Source organism: Zosterops lateralis, assembly GCF_965231275.1.
Source record: "Zosterops lateralis genome assembly, chromosome: 13".
Classification (NCBI taxonomy): domain Eukaryota; kingdom Metazoa; phylum Chordata; class Aves; order Passeriformes; family Zosteropidae; genus Zosterops; species Zosterops lateralis.
Genome location: NC_139773.1, coordinates 18,370,384 through 18,379,733, shown reverse-complemented (window position 1 = coordinate 18,379,733; position 9,350 = coordinate 18,370,384).

Below are 9,350 nucleotides of genomic sequence, written 5' to 3'. Positions count from 1 at the left end.
CTCCTGTGAACTGAATTGAGAAGAGCATATGAGCCTGTGGTGGAGGTATCAAGAGAGGCCAAGGAGCTCTTTTAACTCATGAGCACAGACCCCTTTCCCACTGCTATCCCTGCCTGCCCTCCTTCTCCCTTCCCAAAAGGTTGTCCAGTTCCCCTTGTCTGCCCCTGTACCACGGGAGACACCAACTTTGCCATCAGCTACTCCTGGTGCAGACTTGAGATCTAAACAACAGAGGATAAAAATAGCACTGTGTCTAGATGATTAAACTGAATCCCTTAAAACTGCTCTTTTCCCACCAGCCTGCCCTCAGCAGCAGCATGTTTGCCGTCACTGCAGTCAGTGGCTGTGTCATCATTCCTGTGTGTGGAAAGTAACCCCCGGGCATCACAGCAGTGCTGTGCATCAGTTACTGTCTGCTGGCACCATAACGAGCCAGAATGTGATCCTCTGCATTTAAAGATAAATAGTTCATGCTGCCTCAGAGCTTCCGAGTGGGGAAAATAACACATTAATAACAAAGACACCTGATGTGTGACCACAGTGTGCCCCACCACAGGAGTACAGAACTCTCCAGGAGCATCGTGTGACACTGGAGCATCACGGTCTGGGCTCAGCCACATCCTGCTGCCAGCCTCTGATGTGCCCTGCACCTCCAGCTCCTCACAGGGGGTCTTTGGATTGATCCTTTTTATCTCCAGCCAAACCCAGAACACACAAAATCTTGAGCCTGAAAATGCTCATCCTGCAGCCTTTGTCAATCCTCTGGCATTGAGTAGTACATCAAATGGATAACAGATACTTGTCTGTGTAGAGGCTGGGTATATTTATAATTCAGGAGCTCAGGTTTCCATCTCATATCCTATTTGCACTCGTCCATTGAACTTTGTTGCTAAAAAGCTATTAATTTTCACTTGATGTTTCTCAGACCTGGTTTCATCCTCCAGAACTGCTGGTAGTGCTAAAAACCCTTAAAATAACACAGATGAAGTACTTTTAGTTATCCTCCAGTAAGAGCCGCTCTCCTTTTCACACCTTGGATTGTGTTTGTGAGCCTAGAAACACCCTTTATTTACATTTTTCATGTGCACAAGCATTACTTCCTCTTGCACCACATTACGAGATGTTCCTCATCTGGAACTGACTTACCCTATGTAAGACTTTAGGGCACAGGGTGAGGACAGTGGCTCTTCTGGCTGAGGTAAAAACCACAATCCCCACATTGCTGCACCACTCACGTGTTGAACTTCAGCCATTATAAAGCAAAGGCATTTTTACCAATGGCTTTTACCAAACATGGAAAGTTGTGCAGATTGCTATGGAGTTGAGCAGCAGCAGGGACTACTTCTAGCTAAGCCTGTTTAAAGGCAATTGATAATTTAAAATCAGATTCTTCATGGTGAAATAGTAGAAAGAGCTTTGTGCCTAAACAGGAATCAACAGAGCAGGACATGAGGAGAGCATTGAAGGGGCAAGGGGCTTCAGAAATTAAAGTCATATATCCTGTTCAGTCCTGGGTTAATTTTGTTGCTGCTCAAGCCCCTGAGGAGAATATCCAAACCCTCAGGAAATGTCATCACAGGCTGGTTTGGGCTGCTGTGCTCATTCCCTGTGTCCCCTCCCAGAGCGAATTGCTGCAGTGCTGGGATGGCCTGGGACACCTGCCGTGCACAAGAAACACGGCCAGAAAGCAGAGGTCAGGCCTGGAATAACAGAGACTGTGTGCTTTCCAACTGACAGCTTTTAATGTGAGAACAGTCACTCAGCACTGGCATTTCTGCTGCATTAATTGCCATTAGTGTCATCCTTGCGGGAGCACTAAATTCATGGCAAACCTTGAATTAGCACACTCCCATAATTCCTTAACTTAGGCAGAACCATTTGCAGAGGCAGCACGTCCCAAGCAACTGGAGCAGAGACAAGGAATGATACTCAGCTGGGCCTTGGGTGTTCAATTTAGCGAAGAAAAGAGGCAGAGGTCACACTCGTAACTGCGTATTTATGGGTCTGTTTTGGAAATTCATAGAGCAGCTGCCAAAAAGGGCCCAGCACCATTAACGTGCAGATGTGTGTCAGGGCTCCCAGCTCTCAGCTTGCCCAGCCCCAGGCACTGGGCATCAAGCTCTCCCTGCACCCAATGCTCACTTCATTCTCCATTTCACTCTTCGCACCAGCTCCTGAGATCCCCCCAGAGTAATCCTGGCCTAAAAAAGTGGAAAATCTGCCACCATCTTTGATGGTTGTGGCATTCCCACAACAAGGTCAAGGTGTCTTTGCAGAGCACACTGGTGGTATTTGACATGGAAACGGCAGAATGTGAAAGAGGGGTGGCCAGAATATGCTGCTGGTCCCAGAAAAAAAAAAAAAAAAAAAAAAAAAAAAAAAGCTTTTCTGACTCTGAAATCCCCATTCAGACTTTGCAAATCCATCCCTTTTCAAAGCTCAGAGAATATTTGGAATTGGAAATCACAATAATCCAAAATTGTCCTTGAAGGGCTGTTGACCCAAATTCTCATTTCCTGGATAAAAGCAGCCCCTGGCTTCCCCGGGGCAGAAAGCAAGAAGGACAAAAAGCAAAGCCCCAGAACTGTGCTTTATCAGAGGAGAAATATTTCCTAAGGGGAAAATTCAATCAATACTTTGCAATTTCCTAACAATCCATGAATCATTGCAATTATGCAGAGATAATTCAAGCTTTCCAATCCAGCTGGTAAATCAGAGAAAAGCGTACTCTTTGCATGCACTATCTGCAGTTTGACATGTCAATCAGAAAAAAACCCTTCAAATATAAATTCCATCCATTGAAATTTAAAAAATATATCTATTTTTTTAAAACCCTAGACAAATTTAAAGGGTTTACAAAGTACAAGGATTCTATTTTTTAGGTAATTCTATGCCACAGGTAGGAATAATGAAATTACATGGAATTATTATGAATTTTTCTGTTGATAACTCATTTGCATTCCATCACCTGCTATGTCCTTTCTGCTTTCTACAGCTCTAAGAAGAAAAGGTATAAGAAGAAACAGACCAAATCAAAGTTTATTTCTAAATTTGCCCTTCCTTTCCTAACCTTGAACTTGGAATAAAAAAAGGACCTGCATCTGAACAGATTTTTTATCCAAAATCAAATCTCATTCTGGTTTTGCTGTTCTTTAAGAATTCCTGCAGCAGTGCAGAAAGAATGGGAAGGCAACAGAAAAATTAACTATCTTCTGGAGACATTTTTCACTAGGACAATATTATGGTAAACAGGAAGGAAGGAAAGTTTTCAGTGTGTTTTGGGAACAAGAATTGAGTGCAAGACTCAGTGACTTGGTGTTCCTTGTGATGACTGTCAAAATGAAGTCATCAGTTTCCTGAATCCATTTTGGACTCAACACTCATGTCTTTGTCTGTGTCTGCTGCCTCCAGAGACACTAGCAAGATAACCCTGGCAGCCCCAGGATAATTGCTGGCCAACGCATAATTTCATAGAATCCTCACTCAAAATCTTCCTCTTACACGCCCTGCCAGAAGGGTTTATTCCCTATCTAGGATCAAAAATTGCTTGATGTTGGAGCTGGTACCAGGCAAATGCAGCGACAGCAGCGCAGGCGTTATCACGTGGCCCATCATCTTCTCATTTGGATTCAAAAGATCAGCCCTGGGGAATGAAGAAGCACTTTGGGTTCTGTGGCTAAGTCATTCTCTGCTGAAACAACCGGCGGGGCCGGCTGGCTGCACTCAGCACGGCCACGTTGTTGTGGAGCTGCACAATTGTACTGGGAGCCAGACTGAGACTGTAAAACTTTGCTCATTAAGATCATTAGAGAGCTGTCAGATGGAACAACTGGGATGGCTTTGATCTGGCAGAATATTCTTCCTCCTGTTCCCAGACCTTGGGAACCATCCAGTTTTCCATAATTATTTTTTTTTCAAGTCATTCAAGCAATGCTCTTTGGGTTTTCTATAGGTTGCAGTAACTTCTTCAGGCAAACTGAAGGCTGTAACAGCTATAACAAGATTAATTTATTAAATAGAAACCGGGATGTTTCAGTGATTCCTCTATAAATATATTCTCAGCTGGTTTTGCCAAGAACATGACAAAACGTTGCTGATCATCCCAAAGATATTCCCTATAAATCCACTAGGTGTCCTACTGTTTTCAAGCAATTAGGCTCCAGGTTTGTTTGGGTTTTTCCCTAGTTTTGCCAGTGAGGAATTAGTTTGAGGCTTTAGTGGAATTAGGTCTGGGTTTGCAGGTTGAAGAGATGTGCATGTGTGGTTTGTGTGACACAGCAGGACATCCGGCTCACAGCGGCAGAGCTTTTGGCAAATGCCACTAATGTTTCCCACAGAGACCAACTCAAGGTTACAGGCTGGAAGAGAAAAAGGGAAAAGAATCTGCCGTCCTCTCTTGGGAATGCTAAACAAGATCCAGCCGAGCCAAATCCTCTTTTCAGTCAACCTTGGGCATCTATTTATAGGACTGCTAAAGCGAGGCCAACGCTGACCTCAAAGGTGGTGGCAACACACGTTAACCTTCATGGGAGCTGCTCTGCACAGGCTGTGATTGTGACATTCCTGCTCAGTGTCCCCATCCCTGATGGGTGTCCCCTGATTGCCAGTGCCTGTCAGCAAAGGCCAGCACAGCACACGCTCACGAGGTGCCTTGTCATTCCCAACATGGGGGGCATGGAAATATATAGCAAGAAAAGCAAGCTGAAAAACAGCCAGAGGGTAATTTTCTCATCTCAGAAAATACTTGGGGTGGAGTGTGGGCATTGGACAGTCTCCAGCTGCTTGGCTGCTCCTCCATGGTGTGGCCTGGAGCACACACACCGTATCAGTTGTGCTATCCAGGACATCCCTCCCTCCTCTGCCTCCAGATTTGTTTCTTGCACTGAGCCCTGGATATCTCCTAGGTATTGAAAAAGCATCTTTCATTATTGCAGTGGTTTTCAGGGCTCAGAAATGCAGTATTTCAGTGAGAGAGAACTGCAGGGTGATTTTTATGGTCTTGTAACTGAAGCACAAATCCCATTCTGTGTAATCCTCCCAGCCTTGCCCTCTCAAACAGGGGCCATTGCATTTGCAAACACCCCTCCTGTTCACTCTCATTTCACAGGGCTGCCACAGCTTGAATCTACCCCAGATCTATGCAAGGCAAGTGAGGAGAAAATCTGGTTTATTTTCTATTTAACAAATGCCAGAGGCAGAGATGCTCTCAAACAATGAGATTGTCTCTTTTTCCAGTAGGTGCTTCATGGCCAGAAGTCCTGCCCAGGGCTATTGGCTCTGCAAACAGGCATTGGGCAAGGTTTCAGCACCAGTTTAATCACAAACTGCAAGGGGAAATCAGAGGGGGAACAAGAGCCTCCTGTCCTTGGCCCACCAGGACTCCTTGCCATCAGGCACTGCGCATCACGGGAAGTGCGGAGCATCTGTCCTCTGCCATGTGTCACTGCTCTGCCTCTCTTCCCTGCTCTCTGGGCTCAAGGTAGGGCACTCATTTTCCTGCAAGAAGAAAAGGATGCTCGAATCTTCCACAGTGTGTATGTGGAGGTACCTGCTGCAGTCCCAGCCCTGTGCAGGGTGCACCATATGCTGGCTGTGAGGGAGTTTAACCTGGTCCGGCACCTGTGTTTGCTGTGACACACAACAAACACCTCGAGCCTTGCCATGATTCAGAGCATAATGTGTGGGAGCCATCTGGTCCCGTAGCTGAAGGAGCAAATGGAAAATCTGATGAAAGCACAAACAGTCACAATGAGAGACTGAAAAGATGTGTTGATATTCCCAGCAGAAGTCTCCTTCTGTGGGGGGTAATCTCATCACCCATTGCCTCTTTTCCTGCTCCTTCCTCTGGAAACCTTCTGTCAGCCAGGTTGCACTCTCAGCTCTGGGAGTACTCACACCTTTGGGATGCTAAAAATATGTTTTGTGTGCTTGAGCAAACCTCCTGAGACAAGAATTTGCTCAGCAGCCAGCTGTGCAGTGAGCAAGATGTGCAAGATGCTTGCAGCACAGCACATTTTACGGAGCTTGGATTGATCCAGAACTTTGGCTGGTTTAAGATGTGCTCTTGAATGGGATTAGTCACTAATATTGTCTCACTGCTGTGCAGAATTGCAGCTTATGGCTGTGACAGACTGAATGGAGCTTCACCTCAGCTTGCCTAGATATTCTCAGCCCTGGAATGGAGATGTATCACAGAGGGACTGGAGCATCAGGGGGGAAACAAAGAACTCAGTGCAGTGGATGGGGTAGAGCTTGGGATGGCTTCAATGTGGCAGAGTTTGTGCATAACTTGTCCAGGATACTGGGTTATTAAAAGTGGTTTTGTTGTATTTTGCAGCCAGTCTGGGTTTCCCTCATTCTGACCCTGGTTTCTGATGTTTGAAGGGAAGGCAGAGAGACAGAAGATGCCTATTTTAGTACTTCTCTGCAGGGAATGCACACGTTTCAGACAGGTACACATTTGTTTCCTCTGACACCAAATTAATGGGAATTGATGTATTGATTCTACAATTCTTCTAAAAATTGCTTCAAGTTTTGGCTTGCTTTCAAGCTGGTTAAATGCAATGTGCACACAGTTCAAGACAGCTATTTAATTATTCTAATATTAATATATTTTAAAAAATTCAGCTCCCTGTGAAATGCAGAAGGTAAAAAGCATAGAGAGGAGCCCAGAAAGGCACTATATCCTGGTTCATCCCACAGTGAGGGCTGCAGGTGAGGGAGGAATTCTGCCCTTCTGCCCCACCCATGTGAGAGCTCACCAGCAGAGCTGCCTCCAGCCCTGGGGAACAACAGCAGAAGGATTTGGAGCTGCTGGAGCAAGTCCAGAGGAGGCCACAGAGATGCTGCAAAGGCTGGAGACCCACTGGAGCCAGGCTGGGGGAGATGGGAATGTTCAGTTTGAAGAAGAGAAGGCTCTGGGGAGACCTTAGAGCTCCTTCCAGTGTCTAAAGGGGCTCCAAGAGAGCTGTAGAAGGACTTTGTACAAGGGCCTGGAGGGAGAGGACAAGGGGGAATGGCTTCCCACTGCCAGAGAGCAGGCATAGATGGGATATTGGGAAGGAATTGCTCCCTGTGACGGTGGGGAGGCCCTGGCACAGGGTGCCCAGAGAAGTCTCACTTAGGACAGTTACTCGATGCTTCTGTATTTTGAGTGGCGACATGACTCCTCCAAATATTTGAAGTCATCTTTGTGTTTCAATTATTTTTCTGGTAAAACAGCATCCATCTGCAGTTTAAGAACAGAACATTAAAAAAAATTGTATAGAACTCCAAAGCACAGAACGTAGAATTTGTGGGCAAAATTCTCTTCTCAGTTACACTTACATAACTCTGGAGTAGTGTCTTCCTCTTTCTTGTTGTTACTCTGAACTCCCTGTTCATCTCATTGTGTCAGAGCCACAGGATCTACCATACATGGCTAAATCCGATTTCATCACAACTGTTGAAATCTCCTAGACAAAATTACAATCTCAGAGGAAGTACATAAAGATGCATGGGCCTCAGTATCCTAAAAATATGCTGCTGTCACTTGTTCTCTGTTAGTAGTTTTCCATGCAAATGAAAATACCGTGGTGGTGGAGAACTGCTGAACTATCTGGAGCAGAGATTTTCTCCATACACATGAACAGAGAATCTGCATTATTTGGCTGAGCTCCTTTATAAAACATCATGTTCAACAGCTCTTTCTTTAAACAAAGAAAGGGTTTGCACTAAATTGTTTGATATTTATTTTGTGGAACTCTATTCCTTGGCTGTCCATGCTATAGAAATGTTGTTATGCTCCAAGAAGACAGATTGCCTGGGCTGGAAGCCCCAGCCCTGATCCAGGGAAGCACATGGCTTCCTTACAATGATTATGATGAATATAATTACTATTCAGTATATGGGGCAATTGTTTTTGGTGTTTAAAACAGAACAAAACAAAACAAAACAAAGCAGGTTTGGAAAGGAAAACAGAACCTTAGAAAAAAAAATAATTGTTAAATAGGAAGTGGTTGACTTTCAGGAAGTAACTCCATATGCAGATTCTGCTATCCAGTGTTTCCAGTCATCAGAGAATGGAAAGAAAAAAATGCCATTAAATATCCCAATGGTCCTTCAGAAAATACTGCACCTCCCTTTCTGTAGGTACAACATTTTAGATCTCCTGTCCAACAGCTGGTGGTGTCAAAGGCCAGGCAAGCAGGACGTGGAATGCAGAGCCTGACGTTTTTCAGTGGTTGCTGAAGGCAAAACCATCTAAAGCTGTAGCAGATGTTCACTTGCTTCCTGTCTGCTTATCTGCCCTGCAAAGGCACTTGGCTTTTGTGCTTGTTGTGCCAAGGGTAGCTATGGAGATCTCCTACAAGCTGTGCAATAGTGATACGCTGAAGAGTTCTTTATGTAGTTGGTTATGAATGATCAAGAAAATATTATGGTTTCTAAGAACTCACTCAAATTTTTCCATATGTACATCCGTCGTTCCCCTCGCACGACAGCGTATAAAATAACTTAAGAAATACATTTCTGCAGTGAAGATGCTCATCTGGCCTCGGTGTGCTCATGTTTTATACATTGTTTCTAGTGCACCATGAAGTAAAGAATAGTATATCCAACCAGCTGTATTTCTCCAAGGCCTTGTAAATGCTCCAGAAGAGTTTTTAACTGTCAATTTAAATATCACTGCCACTAATCCTTTTTCTTGCACCTCAGCTCAATTTTAATTCCTGTTTATATTCATTATGAGCTCCTTTAAATTATAACTTTAATATGAGTGATTATATGCAAGCATTAATGCAGTGCTCCATCTATTCTAGGGCTTTGAGATAGTTTAATGAGACTGATTTCTACACTGATACATTTAAATTAATATGCATTCCCAATACAGTCAAGACCCAGGGCAATTAAGTTCATTACTTATTCGATGGGAGTTCTTTTCCTCCATGAAATATAAGAAATAAAAGAATTTGTTTTATATTAATTCTAGCCCAGATGTTTCACTTTAAAGGGTAGCAGAAAAGGCTGGATTTGGGAGTGGTTCCTTTGCCCAAAAGTGACAGCTTTGACTCATCACTGGTAGACATGGTCACAGATATTCCTGTGGGATACAAAAGAGGAACAATGGCTCTTGTTGGTGTTTGCCACATTTCATGTGACACTATCCAGGAAAAAGAGCACTTGGTGATCATAATTGCACTTTTAAATTGTTGATAGCATTGTAAATTCGCATTGACCTGGAAAATGCAGGCAGTGGGCACAGAGTATTCCTTCTAGAGGTGATATTCAGTTTATTGCAACATCATGGCCCATGGCCCATGGTCCAGGAGGAACTGAAGCCCTTTGGGACAGTTGGTTCCAGGGGAAGTAGG